The sequence below is a fragment of the Panthera tigris genome, chromosome B1 (genome assembly GCF_018350195.1).
Source record: "Panthera tigris isolate Pti1 chromosome B1, P.tigris_Pti1_mat1.1, whole genome shotgun sequence".
In the NCBI taxonomy this organism is placed as follows: Eukaryota; Metazoa; Chordata; class Mammalia; order Carnivora; family Felidae; genus Panthera; species Panthera tigris.
In genome coordinates, this window is record NC_056663.1 from 72,576,643 (window position 1) to 72,594,973 (window position 18,331).

General features: G+C 38.4%; 1 long non-coding RNA gene across 8 annotated transcripts in view; it reads right to left on the bottom strand.

Moving 5' to 3' along the window:
• LOC122237937 overlaps positions 1-18,331 on the bottom strand; it is a 108,953-nt gene that overhangs the window by 17,126 nt on the left and 73,496 nt on the right. For 6 of the 8 annotated variants that reach the window (XR_006216723.1, XR_006216726.1, XR_006216728.1 and 3 more), the window contains 3 exons: positions 16,410-16,520; positions 8,151-8,215; positions 5,428-5,536 (listed from right to left, as the gene is read on the bottom strand). This is a non-coding gene — a long non-coding RNA (uncharacterized LOC122237937). The remainder of the gene's footprint in view (positions 1-5,427; positions 5,537-8,150; positions 8,216-16,409; positions 16,521-18,331) is intronic. The other 2 variants (XR_006216724.1, XR_006216727.1) reach the window with 2 other exon arrangements.

Consider the following 18,331-nt stretch of genomic DNA (forward strand, 5'->3'; position numbering starts at 1 on the left):
GTATTTCTTAAATAATAAGACTTGAAAGTCTAATGCTCCTTGATCCATGGGCTGCAGAGTGGATGTTGTGTTAGCAGGCATGGAAACACCATTAATCGCATTGTACATCTTCATCAGAGCTCTTAGGTGATCAGGTGCATTGTCAATGAGCAGTCATATTTTGAAAGGATTTTTTCCTGAATGGTAGGTCTCAACAGTGGTCTTAAAATATTCAGTAAGCCACATTTTAAACAGCTCTGCTGTCATCCAGGCTTTCTTGTTCCATTATAGAGCAGATTTAGTGTAATTCTTAGGGGACCTAGGATTTCAGAATGGTAAGTGAGCACTGGCTTCAACTTAAACTCACCAGCTGCATTAGCCCCTAACAAGAGAGTCATCCTGTCCTTTGAAGCTTTGAAGCCAGGCACCAACTTCTCCTTTCTAGCTACGGAAGTCCTAGATGACATCTTCTTCCAGTATAAGGCTATTTAGTCTACATTGAAAGATCTGTTGTTAAGTGTAGCTGCCTTCGTGAATTATCTTAGCTGGATCTCCTGGATAAGTTGCTGCAGCTTCCACATCAGCACTTGCTTCACGCTGTGCTTTGATGTTATGGAGACGGCTTCTTTCTTTAAGCCTCAGGATCCCATCTCTGCTAACTTGCAACATTTCTTCTGTAGCTTCCTCATCTCATTCAGCCTTCATAGAACTGAAGAGAGTCAGGACCTTACTCTGGATTAGGCTTTGGCTTAAGGGAAAGTTGTGGCTGCTTTGATCTCCTATCCAGACCACTCACACTTTCTCCATACCAGCATGAGGACTGTTTCACTTTCTTATCATTCGTGTGTTCACTGGAGTAGCACTTTTAATTTCCTTCAAGAACTCGTCCCTCTGCTTTCACAACTTGGCTAGCTGTTTGGCACAGGAGGCCTAACTTTCAGTCTGTCTTGGCTTTTGACACACCTTCCTCGCTAAGCTTAATCATATCTAGCTTTTGACTTAAAGTAAGAGAAGTGTCACTCTTCCTTTCACGTGAACACTTAGAGGCCATCGTTGGCTTATTAATTGGCCCAATTTCAACACTGCGGTGTCCCAGGGAAGAGAGAGGCCCAGGGAGAGGAAGAACAATAGGGTAATGGCTGGTTGATGGAGCAGTCAGAATACACACAACATTTATTGATTAAGCTTGTTGTCTTATGTGGGCACGTGGTGCCCCAAAACAATTACAATAGCAACATGAAAGGTCACTGATCACAGATCTCCCTAACAAACATAATTATAGTGAAAACGTTTGAAATATTGAAAGAGTTACCAAAATATGACACAGAAACACAAAGTGAGCAAATACTGTTGGAAAAATGGCACCAATAGACTTGCTCCATGCAGGGTTGCCACAAACTTTCGATTTGTAAAAAAACACAGTATCTGCAATGTGCAATAAGGTGTGGCACAGTAAAACAAGGTATGCCTGTAAAAGGGAGTATTTAAAATCTTTGAGGGAGCCTTACCGAACACGGTGATTCATTGGATTTAGTGACTGTGGAAGAATCAGAGAACATTGAGGTCTGCAACTTGGTTGAGTAGGAAAATGCGGATATCATTGACATCGATAGGAAAGAAAATAGAAGGTGCTGATTTTGGAAGAAGAGAAGATAGATTCACTCAAGATATTTGCTTGGTACCTACTATGTGCCAAGCACTAGGCCAGCACTGGACTACAGATTTGAAAGACACATCTCTTTTCTAAGGAACCTCAAGTCCTCACTCACTCATCAATTTCTTTACTATCTAATAAATAGGTTTTTTGAGGGAGGGGGTGGGAGAGGGGCAGAGGAGGAGAGAGAGAGAAAATCTGAAGCAGCCTCCATGCTTAGCGTGGAGCCCAACGCTGGGATCGAGCTCATGACCAACCATGAATCATGAGATCAAGACCTGAGCCGAAATCAAGAGTCAGATGTTTAACTGACTGAGCCACCCAGGTACCCCTCAATTAACATTTTTAAAGCACCAGATACTGGAGCAAAAATTAAGTAAGAAACCATCCTTGTCTTCAAGGAGTTCCCAGGTTGGTAGTGAAGACAGTCACCTATAAAAATGACCACCAAGCTTAAAGTGCTATCAAAGAAATATACCAGAATGTGTTAGATTTTGTTATTATTTTAAATTTAGAGAGTGTCAGGGGATCAGCCAGGTGGAATTATCTGTCAGGTAACTTTTGTCTGGCCTGAAATTGAGGAGTGGGGTTATGGCTAGGTGTGTTAGTAGATTTGCAGATTGTCCACATGGTTGAGAAGAAGGTTAAGGACAGTAAGTGGAGGGTGGCCAACACCTACATTCAGTGTATGGGAAAGCAAAGATGAAAAGGAGCCCCCCAAATGGGACAGAGTCTTGGACATATACAAATAAGGAAAATAGGAAAATACTAAAAAGGGGTACAGGAAAATGAAGAACGTCATATGGTGTGGCGGGCCCTAGTCTTCTTGGGAACAATCAAGAGGCAAACTGAAGAAAAGTGAGGAAGAATGATCTTTAATATGTGGTTTATCAAGGATCCCATTTTGCAAAGAAATCCAAGGAATCTGAAGAGCAAGTGGTCTGGCAACAGGCCACTGAGGTAACCTTCAGGAGAGCAGAACTGGGGGAGTAGAAATCATTTTATGAGGGTTTTAGGAGCCAGTAGATGGTGAAGAAATAGAACCACTGAGTGAAAAATGGTTCATAGAGCCTGGGCCCTACATGGAAGAAATAAAGTGGAATGTTAATGTGAAGGGGTAAGTACCAGGTTTAAGAGTTTTGTTTTTGCTTTTATTTGATATTTAGGATAGAAAAACTCAAGTAGTTTTCTAAGGGGAAGAAAGGACTGGCAAGGCATTAAAAATGAAAGAGACAAGAGTTGGGGATGGGGTGGTGCAGGGTGGGATGGGAAGGGACCAAAGCCTTAGGTGAAGCTGTCTTTATCCTTGGAAAGGAGACAAAAGACTCCTGTTGCTGAGAGGGCAGGAAGGAGAACAGGGTGGGCACAGAGAGAAAATAGTAAGGGGAAAACGGGGAATTTGCGTTAAGTTTTTGTTGAATGAAGAGTGAGGAAACAAGAATATGAAATGAGGGAGGTAACTGAATGGTTTTGAGAAAAACAAATAATTTGGTACAGTTACCAGTGGCAATGCAACTAGGAATCGACTAGAGATCACAAGTATTTGTCAATCATGAGTGTGCTATGGGAACTCTGTGCAGGGTAATTTTTGGTTGTACAGGACTATCATGTGCACTGTAGGAAGTTTAACATCACTGGCTCCTATCCATTCAATGTCAGAATTGCTCCCCTGTCATTGTGATAACCCAAAATAGCCTCATTTGTTTCTAAATGCCCTGGGGGGAGAATCATTTAGCTGACATCAGACAGCCTGACTCTACAGCAGAATCAAATCACACTAGTATATAGCCTTCCCCAGTAACACTTAGGAACCTGAGCTCAGAGTCCAATAGTTTTAAAAGCTTTAAAAGGAGACAGTAAAAGAAACGTTCCTAGATTATTTTACTCCCTTGGTTGAGAATATTTATATCATCCCCAACCTAATCTCCGTAGATTTAGTTCTAGTAACAGCAATTGCTAATCACACATAGCATTTTAAAGCCGAATACAGTTGCACAGGAGACTAATTATTGCAATTCAGAGACATTTTTATAAGCAATGTTTGTCTAAATCCTGATCCTAAGCCTGGTTTTATAAGCCTGGCCCTTGGCCCAGAATGTAGGGGTGGGAGGGACGAGAATAAAAGTCCCATGAAGGCGGCTAAAAGGAAATCAGAGGACCTGGCTTCTAAGAGAGCTCCTGCCAAGGTCTCCCGGAAGAGTACTGCTATCCCGCACAAACATGGCTCAGGTCTTGGGAGTTTGAAAATACAGCTGCTGATTTGCCCCAATAGTCAGAAATACTGACATAGTAGCAAAGCTTTCTATGGAAGACTTGTACCTGTCCAGACAGAGAAAAGGCAAGTTAAATACAGCTTACCAAAATAATTTATAGGAACTGATACTTAGTACTATCTCAGAGCTAGACCTCAGCTTATCTGGCTGTTCCTTAAGAAATTCTCAGTACGCCTGATCATGACCTCAGGCTTCCCTGGGGAAGGCGAAGCCAATGGGTTTCAACCTGCTAATAGCTTTGCCCTACTGTAACCCCAGTCTACTGGGTCATGGCTCTCAATTAAGCCTTGCCTGAGTGATCCTTCAGGTTGCAATCCCAGCCCATTTCAAACACTCCCACTCAAAACACTGATGGTGATCTGTCTGGTTTTGGTCCCTGCCTGTCTTCCCCAAACTCTTGCATAAACCTTCCAACTGCAATGCCTGGCCTTCTCACCTTGTTTATCAAAGTGTGGTGGCACTGATGGGCTCTAATAGCTACTGATCTGATATATCCAAACACCTAAAACAGGCTAAGACTTTTGATAAAACCCACGTAGAGTGTGAAGTAATAACAAATGGCTTTACTTGGGGCTGACGGAATGCCAAACATAATGTATAGCCTCACTGTCACTTCTAGGCATAAAACACCAATGAACCAAAATAAAGAATGCATTTAAGAAGGAACATTTTCCAAAATCAAAGACTACAGAAAAGATTATTTATATAGTAGTAGGAACATCTATTATACCACCTTTAGCTTTAATTGTTCTTATTGTTGATTTTGGATGGTAAATAAATTAATCTATTTATTGCAATCCTCTGGTCTTAGGCTGCTAAGGTATACGAATTTCTAAAAGTTAGCTATCAGAATGAAAAGAAGTTAAATAATAATGAAATGGTAAACTGATTAAAATAAAAATTGTCTAGGGGTACCTGGGTGGCTCAGTTGGTTAAGCGTCTGACTTCTGCTCAGGTCACGATCTCAGGGTTTGTGAGTTCGAGCCCTGCATCAGGCTCTGTGCTAACAGCTCAGAGCCTGGAGCCTGCTTCAGATTCTGTGTCTCCCTCTCTCCCTGCCCCTCTCCTGCTCGTGCTCTGTCTCTCTCTCTCGAAGATAAATAAATAGTAAAAAAAATTTTTTTAATTGTATAGTTTTTCATTAAAAATATTAATCATCCTTAAAGAAAACATAACGTAGTCATATCAAACAATTCATATGTAATTTAGAGCTTTAAGATGTATATGCTATTCATATTTTGAATATATTTCTTATACTCTTATAAAGCTCCTTAATTTTAAGAAAATTGGACTATTTATAGTTCATTTAGAGTGAGCAACCAAAGATACTTGCATTTCATTAATAAACCTTCTCTGGCATATGATTCACTTAAGATTCTGACACTGAGGCAATATTTGAAAGGCCAACATACGATTTACATCAAGTTTCTCCCTAACTCATGTCACACACCTCTCTCCCATCTCCTAGATTTAGTGTTTGGACCACCCAATTTAGCCTATATCAAAGGGTCTCATACTGACCTGTAGATGCTCCAAATCCTGTCAATTCAACAAGTGTACAAGGAGTGTCAATTTAGTAAGACTGTTCATTTTGAAGGATAACAATCATGTATTCTGCCTTTCATATCTCCTATAATGTGGGCAAAAGATAAAAGTCCTAGAATTAAAATAAAAGCTATTGATCTGCTGATTCAAAATATCCTTAACTACTTATGAGCCCCAGATATAAACATGGTGATCCAATCACTTAAGTTGAACCACACCTTATTACTAAATTCCCTTCCAGCTGTTCTTGGTGCAGAATCTTTTGGAAGTAATCCATGGCTTGAATAATTAGAAATATTTTTAAGTGTGGGTAGGAGAGAGGGTACCATGCTGTGATGCCTATTTGTGTACAAGACATCATATTAATAAGCACATATGCTAAAGATTGATCAAGATGACTAGTTAATTTGAAGTATCTTAATCTGATTCTGTGGGAATATTGTGTAGTGCATGGGGATGGATGTGGGGGTAGAGGATGTGGAGGATACAGTGGACAAATTGTTGCCATTGAAGGGAATCCCCTGGTGGTGAGTATCATTCTCTTGGCTTTCCAAATGTCCATTTCTCTAATTTAGGTCATACTTAGGTATGTCAAATTCAGGCCATCCCTAATATTGCATGGGACATACAATGTCTATTTATGTTTATCTGAAATTCAAGTTTAACAAGGCATTCCTTACTATTTTATTTTATTTTATTTTATTTTATTTTATTTTATTTTACTTTATATTTGAGATACTGATGTTTATTTTATTTATTAAATATAATTTATCATCAAATTGGTTTCCATACAACACTCAGTGCTCATCCCAACAGGTGCCCTCCTCAATGCCCATCACCTACTTTGCCCTCTGCCCCACCCTCCATCAACCTTCAGTTTGTTCTCAGTATTTAAGAGTCTCTTATAGTTTGCCTCCCTCCCTCTCTGTAACTTTTTTTTTCCCCTTCCCCTCCCCCATGGTCTTCTGTTAAGTTTCTCAGGATCCACATATGAGTGAAAACATATGGTATCTGTCTTTCTCTGCCTGACTTATTTCGCTTAGCATAATACCCTCCAGTTTCATCCACATTGCTGCAAATGGCCAGATTTCATTCTTTCTCATTGCCAAGTAGTATTCCATTGTACATATAAACCACATCAAGGCATTCCTTATTTTATCTGGCAACTCTGCTCTGGCTATCTCAAGGGGCTTTATGAAATTCTAAGAAAATTTATTTCATTCCTTTAATTTTTTAAACTAGGCACGTAACTGCATAAAAAGCGGCAACTTGCCAAGAGAGTACAGAAGATTGATGTAAAATCAAAGGATATTGGGATATTAAGTTTATTTAAAAGGCTACATTTCAGAGATCAAGGACCTTGGCTAATGTGCTTGCTGTTCTATTCCTGCCCACAACTGATGTTCTAGGGAATGGAAGATACTAAATATTTTTTGAGTGAAAGATGGCAGATATAAATGTCTCAATTTATTTTGAGAATGCAAACACTTCTCTTTTATCATCAGGAATAAAAAGCTGGTTAATCCATTCCTTTTAGTCACCTCAGCTCAAATAGCTCAAATACATACAACAGGTAATGGTGAAAGTGAAGTATATAAACTGGCTGTGGCCATAATCCAGATAGCTGGCAAGTGTAGACAAAGCGCCAATGGAGTCATTGTTTAAAAGATTTCAGATACAGGCACCTTTAACAGGAATGTGTACATTTGCATTAGAAACTCACTTGACAATAGAGATCTAGGTCCACTCTGATTTTTACATATATTTTTATGAAGGGACAACGATTTTATAGTCTACTTAAAAGGCATTTATTAAAACATATTCTAGTTATTCTTGGGATTTCAATAAAGAGATGAGTCAAAGGCATTCCATGAGGTTAAAAGGAAGAAGAACCAGGAAAGTCATTCTAAGGAGAAGGAAAGGATCCAGCAATTTCTAGAGAGGAAAAAAGGAGAAAGGAGTTTTAGGAGATGAAGAGATATTCTTTAAAAATACATGGGGCACCTGGGTGGCTCAGTCATTAAGTCTCCAACTCTTGATTTTGGCTCAGGTCATGATCTCACCATAGTCGGATCAAGCCCTGCATGAAGCCCCACATCGGGCTCTGTGCTGGGCATGAAATTGTCTCCTTCTGCCCCTTCCTCTGGCCCTCCCCCACCCCTCTGTGTGTCTCTCTCTCTCTCAAAAAATAAATAAATAAATAAATAAATAAATAAATAAATAAATAAAATTAGATTAAAATAGAAATACATAAGTAAATAAAATATATATGAATAAGGAAAAACAGAAATATGGTGATATAATGAAGTATTATACTATTTAGGTACATTAGGAAAAAGAAGATTGAAAGGCAGCTCTTGGCAAAGGCCAATTAATTCATAGAATATGTGCATCAAAATACTATAAAATAGGACTGGATTTTCTAGCCCCAAGAATGTTTAAAATATGAATACTTTTGCAAAAACTAATTATCATGTATGGAGAGCCACAGCTTATTTTAAGCACAGAATTTTCTTTGTTATGTCAAAAAGTAAAAGCTATACAGCACTGAACAACCTAATATAACTTAACCAATACAGTGAACAAAAACCTTATTTGTTCAAATCCAAATGAAAACATACTAAATGACTGAAATCAAGTTTAGAGATATAAATGTTTTTTTTTTTTTTTAAGGAAAAACACCTATTTTGCAGGGTTACCTTTGTCCCATTTGTTGTAATAGGCAGACCTTCTAAGTGATATGTCAGCGAGCCACTTGGTAGATCTACCAATGGAAGAATATTGAAAAGATATATAAAAAAATTAAAAGATGGTCATATGGAATGTGGTTGTTCTGACATGGAAGTTACATAGAACAGCTTCATTGGTCAAAATTAGATAATCCCTTTTTGGAGGAATCTTAGCACTCTAGGTTGAATACACCTCATGTTTCTTTAGACCTCTAGGAACACTTAACATTTATGAGGCATAAATACATATATTTGCTTTAAAAAATTCCAATTTTGTGGAGTACCTGGGTAGTTCAGTTGGTTGCATGTCTGATTCTTGATCTCGGCTCAGGTCATGATCTCACGGGTTTGTAGGATCGTGCCTCACGTTGGTCTCTGCACTGACAGTGCAGAGCCTGCTTGGGATTCTCTCTCTCTCTCTCTCTCTCTCTCTCTCTCTCTGTCTTCTGCCCCTCCCCTGCTCATGGGCTCTCTCTCTTTTCTCTCTCAAAATTAAACAATTTTTACAAGAAATTCCACTTATGTAAAACCTATAGTAAAAATGAGATTTAGTGATAATATTAGTTGAATTGTTAAAAAAATTTCAACTGACTAAATTTGAAGATCCAGCTGGCTTTATTCAGTGATTCATAAAGTAGGCAGCAACCCATCTGGTAAGAAGAAAGGAGCTCTGTGGGGCTATACAAAATGGAGGATTTTATAAGCAGAAAGAGGGCAGGATAAGGAAGTTAAAAGAATGGATTATTTCAGGTAAGTTACCTTCCTGTAGGGGAAGGCAGGGGTCTTATCAAGATTACCTCACCAGTAATGATCAGGACCTTCCAGACAGACTGGTTTAAAATTCCACTCCTGGGAAAGATTGAAACTGCAATTAGATTAGGAATTAAGTCTTGATTGAGCTTAGCAAAAGTGACTCCATTTTGGGCCAATTGTTTCCTTCCCTTTCTTTCCCTCTCCTTCCCATCCCTTCCCTTCCCATCCTTTCCCTTTCCTTCTTTCTTTCTACACCAACATTTTTACAGAAAAAGAAAGAATCTTGGCCCTGGGAAGGGAGGAATGTCTGTGAGGCTCACTCTGGGTTTCTGTACTCCTTCCAGTCTCCATGCTCTGCTGGTTGACTTCTATGTGTGTCCCTACTGCTTTGGTCCCAACCCAACTGCCTTGGAACGATGTGTTTTTTCATCAGAGGACAAATTTGTGGGGACAGATGTAAAACACACACTGACTCAAAATGAGTTTGAGTCCCTTAAGTGTTAACTTCAAGGGAGGCTTTGCATCCCCCACTCTGCCAGGGACTGACACTGGGCCTGACACCCCATAGTCTCAGTGTTTCTCTTCTCTGTGGTCATGAGTATCTGTGCTACCATGTAGGATTTGTGCTTGTGGGGTTTTGTTTTTGTTTTTTCCATTTTATTTTTTGTTTCAAAGTTTTAATTTAAATTCTACTGAGTTAAATATAGTGTAATATTGGTTACAGGACTAGAATTTAATGGTTCATCACTTGCATATAACACCCAGTGCTCATCGCAACAAGTGCCCTCCTTAATACCCATTGCCCATTTGGCCCATCCCCTGCCCACCTCCCCTCCAGCAACCCTAAGTTTATTCTCTATAGTTAAGAGTCTCTTATGTTTTGCCTTACCCTCTCTCTTTTTTTCCTTTTCCCCTATGTTCATCTGTTTTGTTTCTTAAATTCCACACACGAGTAAAATCACATGGTATTTGTCTTTCTCTAACTGACTTATTTTGCTTAGCATAATACACTCTAGCTCCATCTGTGTCGTTGCAAATGGCAAGATTTCATTCTTTTGATGGCTGAGTAATATTTCATTGTATACATGCATATATACTATGAAATCTTCTTTTTCCATTCATCAATTAATGGACATTTGGGCTTCTTCCATAATTTGGCTATCATTGATAATGCTGCTATAAATATTGAAGTGCCTGTGCCCCTTTGAATCAGTAATTTTGTATCCTTCAGATAAATACCTAGTAATGCAATTGCTGGTGTAGGGTAGTTCTACTTTTAACTTTTTGAGAAACCTCCGTCCTGTTTTCTAGAGTGGCTGCACCAGTTTGCATTCCCACCAACAGTGTAAGAGAGCTCTCCTTTCTCTGCATCCTCACCGATATCTGTTGTTTCCTGTGTTAAATGCAGCCACTTTGACAGGTGTGAGGTGGTAGGTCATCCTAGTTTTGATTTGTATTTCCATGATGGTGAGTGATGTTGAGCATCTTTTCATGTTGAGCATCTTTTCATGCATCTGTTAGCCATTTGGATGTCTTCTTTGGAAAAGTGTCTGTTCAAGTTCTACCCATTTTGTAAATGGATTATTTGGTTTTTGGGTGTTGAGTTTGGTAAGTTCTTTATAGATTTTGGATATTAACCCTTTACCAGATATGTCATTTGCAAATATCTACCATTCTGTAGGCTGCTTTTTAGTTTTGTTGATTGTTTCCTTCACTGTGCAGAAACTTTTTATCTTGATTAAATCCCAATAGTTCATTTCTGCTTGTTTCCCCTGCCTCCAGAGACATACGTATCTAGTAAGAAGTTGCTGCAGCCAAGGTCAAAGAGGTTGCTGTGTGGTCTTCTCTAGGATTTTGATGGTTTCCTGTCTCATAGTTAGGTCTTTCATCCATTTTGAATTTATTTTTGTGTATGGCATAAGAGAGTGGTCCACTTTCATTCTTTTGCATGTTGCTCTCCAGTTTTCCCAACACCAATTGTTGAAAAGAATGTCTTTCTTTCCATTGGATATTCTTTCCTGCTTTGTTGAAGATTCCCTGACCATATAGTTGTGGGTCTATTTCTAGGTTTTCTATTCTGTTCCATTGACTTATGTGTCTGTTTTTGTACCAGTACCATACTGTCTTGATAATTACAACTTTGTAATATAACTTAAAGTCTGGAATTGTGATGCCTCCAGCTTTGTCGTTCTTTTTCAAGATTACTTTGGTTATTCAGGGTCTTTTGTGGTTTCATACAAATTTTAAGATTGTTTATTCTAGCTCTGGTGTTATTTTGATAGGGATTCCATTAAATGTGTAGATTGCTTTGGGATGTATAGACATTTTGACAACATTTGTTCTTCCAATCCATGAGCATGGAATGTTTTCCATTTCTTTGTGTTATCTTCAGTTTCTTTTATAAGTATTCTATAGTTCTCAGAGTACAGATCTTTTTGTTCTTTGGTTAAGTTTCTTCCTGGATATCTGTTTTTGGTGCAATTCTAAATGGGATCAATTCCTTGATTTCTCTTTCTGTTGCTTCATTATTGGTGTATAGAAATGCAACAGATTTCTGTACATTGATTTTGTGTCCTGCAATGTTGCTGAATTTGTGTATCAGTTTTAGCAATTTTTTGGTGAAGTCTTTCAGGTTTTCTACATAGAGTATCATGTTGTCTGCAAATAGGGAAAGTTTGATTTCTTCCTTGCTGATTTGGATGCCTTCTATTTCTTTTTGTTATCTGATTGCTGAGGCTAGGACTTCCAGTACTATGTTAAATAACAATGGTGACAATGGACATCCCTGTCTTATTCGTGACTGTAAAGGAAAAGCTCTCAGTTTTTTCCCATTGAGGATGATATTAACTGTGGGTCTTTTGTATATGGCCATTATGATGTTAAGGTATGTTCCATCTATCCCTAATCTGTTGAGATTTTTAATCAAGAATGGATGCTGTATTTTGTCAAGTGCTTTTTTGCATCTATGGACAGGATCATATGGTTCTTATTTTTTCTTTTATTAATGTGGTGTATCACGTTGATTGATTTGCAAATATTAAATCAGCCCTGCAGCCCAGGAATAAATCCCACTTGATAATGGTGAATGATTATTTTAATGTACTGTTGAATTAGATTTGCTAGTATCTTGTTGAGAATTTTTGCATCCAAGTTCATCAGGGATATTGGCCTGTAATTGTCCTTTTTAGTGGGGTCTTTGTCTGGTTTTGGAATCAAGGTAATGCTGGCCTCATAGAATGAGTTTGGAAGTTTTCCTTCCATTTCAATTTTTTTGGAATAGTTAAAAAAAATACACATTAACTCTCTTTTTCTCTCTCTCTCTCTCTTCCTTCCTTCCATCCTCCCTCCCTTCCTTCCTTGTAGGCTTCATGCCCAACACAGAGCCCAGTGTGGGGCTTGAACTCATGACCCTGAGATCAAGACCTGAGCTGAGATCCGAATGAGATACTTAACTGACTGAGCCACCCAGGTTCCCTGGTATGGGTATTAACTTTTCTTTAAATGTTTGGTAGAATTCCCCTGGGAAGCTCTCTGGCCCAGGAATTTTGTTTGTTGGGAGATTTTTGATTACTGGTTCAATTTTTTTGCTGGTTATGAGTCTGTTCATATTTTCTATTTCTTCCTGTTTCAGTTTTGGTAGTTTATATGTTTCTGGGAATGTATCCATTTCTCCCAGATTGCCCCATTTGCTGGCATATAATTTTTTATAATATTCTCTTATAATTGTTTGTATCTCTGTGGTGTTTGTTGTGATCTCTCCTCTTTCATTTGTGATTTTATTTGTGTCCTTTCTTTTTTTTTTTAATTTTTTCAATGTTTATATATTTTGGAGAGAGAAAGAGAGACAGAGCACAAGTGTGGGAGGGGCAGAGAGAGGAAGACACAGAACCCGAAGCAAGCTCCATGCTCTGAGCTGTCGGCACACAGCCTGATACACGGCTCGAACTCACAAACTGTAAATTTATTACCTGAACCAAAGTCAGCTGCTTAACCGACTGAGCCACCCAGGCGCCCCTCTTTTCTTTTTGATAAGGCTGCCTAGGGCTTTTCAAGTTTATTAATTATTTCAAAGAATCAGCTCCCAGTTTCACTGATGTGTTCTACCGGGTTTTTTTGTTCTATATCATTTATTTCTGCTCTAATCTTTATTATTTCCCTTCTTCTGCTGGCCTTAGGCTTTATTTGCTATTTCTTCTCAAGTGTCTTTAGGTGTAAGGTTAGGCTGTACATTTGAGACTTTTCTTGCTTCTTGAGGTAGGTCTGTATTGCTATCTACTTCCCTCTTAAGACCTCTTTTGCTGCATCCCAAAGGTTTTGGACTGGGCCTATTGTTTCTTTTTATCAAGATATTCACACCATTCTAAATGAATGTACCTGCATAATTTGTTAGAAATCTAAAGATCTACAGCCTCAGTTAGCAAGTGGAAAGCAGAATATTTCAGAATTTTTCTTTTTATGATGATGTTGTCAGACTCTAAATCCACGTCTCATTTTCATGGGAAACCAAAATTTTGCAGATACTCACTAAGGTTGAACAGCATTTAATTTAATGCACGGAATCATGTAATAAATACAGTTCACCAAGACGAAGGTAAAGAAGAAGCAAATCCAGTAAGACCACCTTAAAATGAATTAGTAAGAAAACCATTCCCAGCAAATGGGGGGAAAATCTTCAATTTTGAATTATCCTTAAAACAAATTTTATAAACATACAAAAATTAAAATTGGGCCAAGAAGCACATGGGTAGATATAAGGTAAATCCTTTGAATATGCAGGGAGTCCTTACTTTGCACATTTATTTTAGTTTCCTGAAACTAAATCTCTAAAAGGTGGGATGAGCTTTCCAAAACTGCCCCTCTCTTTCTAATTCAAGTGTTCCATTGGTGACAATTTTCCATGACAATCACTATCTTTTTGTGCTCTTCCTACCTTCATTAGAGTGTTAGATCTCCTCCCCTCCCTAGGATAAGATCATTTTTCTTTTTTTGAAATATTTTTAAATTTTTTTAATGTTTATTTATTTTTGAGAAAGAGACAGAGTGCAAGCAAAGGAGGAGCAGATAGAGAGGGAGACACAGAATCTGAAGCAGGTTCCAGGCTCTGAGCTGTCAGCACAGGACCCGACGTGGGGCTCAAACTCATGAACTGCGAGATCATGACCTGAGCTGAAGTTGGACACTCAACCAACTGAGCCACCCAGGCACCCCAAGATCATTTTTCTGAAAGGCTATTTCTCTAGCCTTCCACTTGTGCAAAAATATCCTTGACTTATGCAACAATAACATTTGCCTTTGCTTGGATCTCTCATCAAGAAAGAGAAGAGATGGCACAAAAACAGACACTCAGATCAATGGAACAGAATAGAGAACCCAGAAATTGACCCACAAATGTATGGCCAGCTAAACTTTGACAAAGCAGGAAAATATGTCCAATGGAATAAAGACAGTCTCTTCAGCAAGTGTGCTGGGAAAACTGGACAGGGACATGCAGAAGAATGAACCTGTATCACTTTCTTACACCATACACAAAAATGAACTCAAATTGGATGAAAGACCTAAATGTAAGACGGGAAGCTGTCAAAATCCTCAAGGAGAAAACAAGCAAAAACCTCTTTGATCTTGGCCGCAGCAACTTCTTATTCAACACACCTCCAGAGGCAAGGGAAACAAAAGCAAAAATGAACTACTGGGACCTCATCAAAATAAAAACCTTCTGCACAGTGAAGGAAACAATCAGCAAAATTAAAAGGCAACTGACAGAATAGGAGAAGATATTTGTAAACAACATATCAGATAAATGATTAGTATCCAAAATCTGTAAAGAAATTATCAAACTCAGCACCCAAAAAACAAATAATCCAGTGAAGAAATGGGCAAAAGACATGAATAGACACTTCTCCAAAGAAGACATCCAGATGGCCAACCAACACATGAAAAAATTCTCAACTTCACTCATCATCAGGGAAACACAAATCAAAACCACCATGAGATACCACCTTACACCTGTCAGAATGGCTAAAATTAACAACTCAGGCAACAACAGATGTTGGCGAGGATGCGGAGAAAGAGGATCTCCTTTGCATTGCTGGTGGGAATGCAAGCTGGTGCAGCCACTCTGGAAAACAGTATGGAGGTTCCTCAAAAACTAAAAATAGAACTACTTTACGACCCAGCAATTGCACTAATAGACATTTATCCAAGGGATACAGGTGTGCTGTTTCAAAGGGACACATGCACCCCCATGTTTATAGCAGCACTATCAACAATAGCCCAAGTATTAAAGAGCCCAAATGTCCATCGATGGATGAATGGGTAAAGAAGATGTGGTATATACATACAATGGAGTATTACTCGGCAATCAAAAAGAATGAAATCTTGCCATTTGCAACTACGTGGATGGAACTGGAGGGTGTTATGCTAAGTGAAATTAGTCAGTCAGAGAAAGACAAATATCATATGACTTCACTCATATGAGGACTTTAAGACACAGAACAGATGAACATACAGGAAGGGAAGCAAAAATAATATAAAAACAGGGAGAGGGACAAAACATGAGACTCTTAAATATGGAGAACAGAGGGTTGCTGGAGGGGTTGTGGGGGGGGATGGGCTAAATGGGTAAGAGGCATTAAGGAATCTACTCCTGAAATCATTGCTGCACTATATGCTAACTAATTTGGATATAAATTTAAAAAATAAAATTAAAAAGAAAAAAGAAAAAAGAAAAAAAGAAAGAGAAGGGAGACCAAGTCGAATTATAGGCTCATCATTTTCTCCATTAATCTCAGTGTACAGAAGTTCCCCCTTTATCTCTGGTTTCGCTTTCCATGGTTTCAGTTGCCTGTGGTCAACCCCAGCATCCAGCAGTAGGTGATCCTCTTTCCAACTTGTCTTAAGTAGGTCAGTAGTACCTCATGCTACTTCACAAAGTCTGTATCATTCACCTCATTGTATCTCATCACATAGCTATTTTATCATCTCACATCATCACAAGAAGGGTGAGTATAGTACAGTAAGATTTTTGAGAGAGACCACATTCACCTAACTTTTATTACAATATAGTGTTACAATTGTTCTATTTTATTATTGTTGTTAATCTCTTACTGTGCCTAATTTATAAGTTAAACTTTATCATAGGTATGTATATGTAGGAAAAAACATAGTACATGTAAGTGTTCAGTACTATTCGCAGTTTCAGCCATCCACAGGGGGTTTGGAACATATTCCCCACGGATAAGAGGAGGAGCTATTATAGTCAGTATTTTTCATGAACTATACCCCCAGCTCTGCCCTGTATGTCATATCCAGGTATTTACATGCACTGACCTCAAATAAACCACGTTAGTATTTCCTGCCAAAATATCCTACATACCTGCCATATCATCTTTGTAGATACCAAAAAGAAAGAATAAGTAATGAAAAATAGAAAGAACAACAGCTTTGGCAGAAAATATCAGATAGAGAAAATGAACATACCTTTAGGTCATCACCTATCTTGGGTAAATTTGGTGAAGCCAATGTGTCCAGTGTAAAAATGAGATCTTCGTGAAAGGTTTCAACGTGTTCTTCATTAATGTGGACAGCAACCTGAAAAAAACATTTTTCAACCAGGAAATGAGAAAAAAAGATTTGATGAAAAAGGAAGTTTGTGCTTATAATTTAGTTTAATTGGAATATTAACTGGTCAGTTCTTTACTCCCACCTTAGAAGCTCTGTTTCTGAAGCTTTTTTGGAACTACATGGAGCATATGGTTTGTCATCTCTTAGTTTAAAAAACAACAACAAAAACCATATAACTTTCTTCTAGCTTCTCTTCTCCTCTGCTTCTGCACAAGCATTTCTCTCTCAGCAGTTCCTGCTTCTGCTTGCTGTTGGTGAGGAATGAGTGGCAATGAACTCCATCTGGTAGTCTGGGTAGACGAAGTTGATGAAGCATAAACAAGTATGGCCTTGTAGCTGACACTAAATCAAAGACTCTTTGTTTCTTCTGGATTGATGACTGATGGCTGCCTCATCAGTACAGTCTCCCTGGAAAAGCATTTCCAGCTTCCTCACCCTGTCTCAGAACTGAATCAGGTGTGAGGCACACCTTTTCTCAACTGCCAGCACCTTACAAAGGAGCTTTCTGTGTCAAAAGCAATGTCAGCTTCATTTTTTTTTTTAAATCAGGGTGTGGTAAATCTGGCTCACACACCAACGTACAGTCAACTCATACTGTGACGCGAAATCTAGAATAGCATGTCTCAGACTGATTTATATGACTGCATTAGTTTACATGATTATATGAGGGTGGAGCCATGTCTTTTTCTTCTTTGTGTCCTAATGCCTAGCACAGTCAGTGCCTGCAACATACAAGCTCTCAGTAAATGTATTAAACTTAAGAGTTTTATTATTTGTTATTTTTCAAAGCTGCCCTTGCAATTACTCTTGTTCCTGTTCATGACCAATGTAAGTGCTGTGAGAACTGGAACCAAGTTTCACAGAGTAGGTAGGCAATACATATCAACTGGCATGGTATTCTGCATATATTCTGGGATAGGACTATTTTACCTTCAAGCTGTCCCATCTTAAAAAAAAAATCTTCACTCTCCTCCCATCCTGTCCAGCCTGCTTAAAACTGCTGATTAGTTTTTCTTGCTCAAGGTTACCAAGGCAAAAATTACTGATTACACTGTGCCACTGTTATTTTAGCATACAGAGGGTTCACAGCTTGTCCGTGCTTCCTGCTATTGCAAGTTCTTGGTAAAACTGAGATCTTTGGCAATAACAGGTTTCACTCACTTTACCAGGTGATCTGGCAAAAATAGATGCAGCCATACTGAATGCTATTACTAGGTACTTACCTGCAGGTTCTCATTCAGGATATGTTCTTTCCAAATGTTAAGAAATAAACCAAATCAGAGGCATTTGAATATTTATTCTGATAATCTTTCAAATATTTCCAGATGGGGACCTTCACTAGCTATGAATCAGCTTATCCATTTCTCTATTTTTTATGACTTCACAGTGGCCTATGACTAGCAGATTAGTCATCTTGTCTCTTTATTAATGAGTGAAAAGGAGGATTTTTAAAATCAAATGATAAATCTGAATTGTAAATCACTTTTAAATATTAGTTTTATACTCATGCTATACACTGGCAGTTCTAGAAACTTGTTATCAACTTGTGATGGCCGAAATTTCCCGTAACTATCTGTAGATAGCATTGACTGGTGACACTACCCACCCCTTTTTCATCATGGAACATTCTAGCACTGCCCATGACCAAGAAAACTGGATCATCTCAAGTTTCAGTGATATTACAGATAATTGAGAACTTGGCCATATTGCTAAATATCAAGTTGCCCCGAGTACCACCAATGAATCCGTCAATGTAAAACATTATATTGTGTTATTGC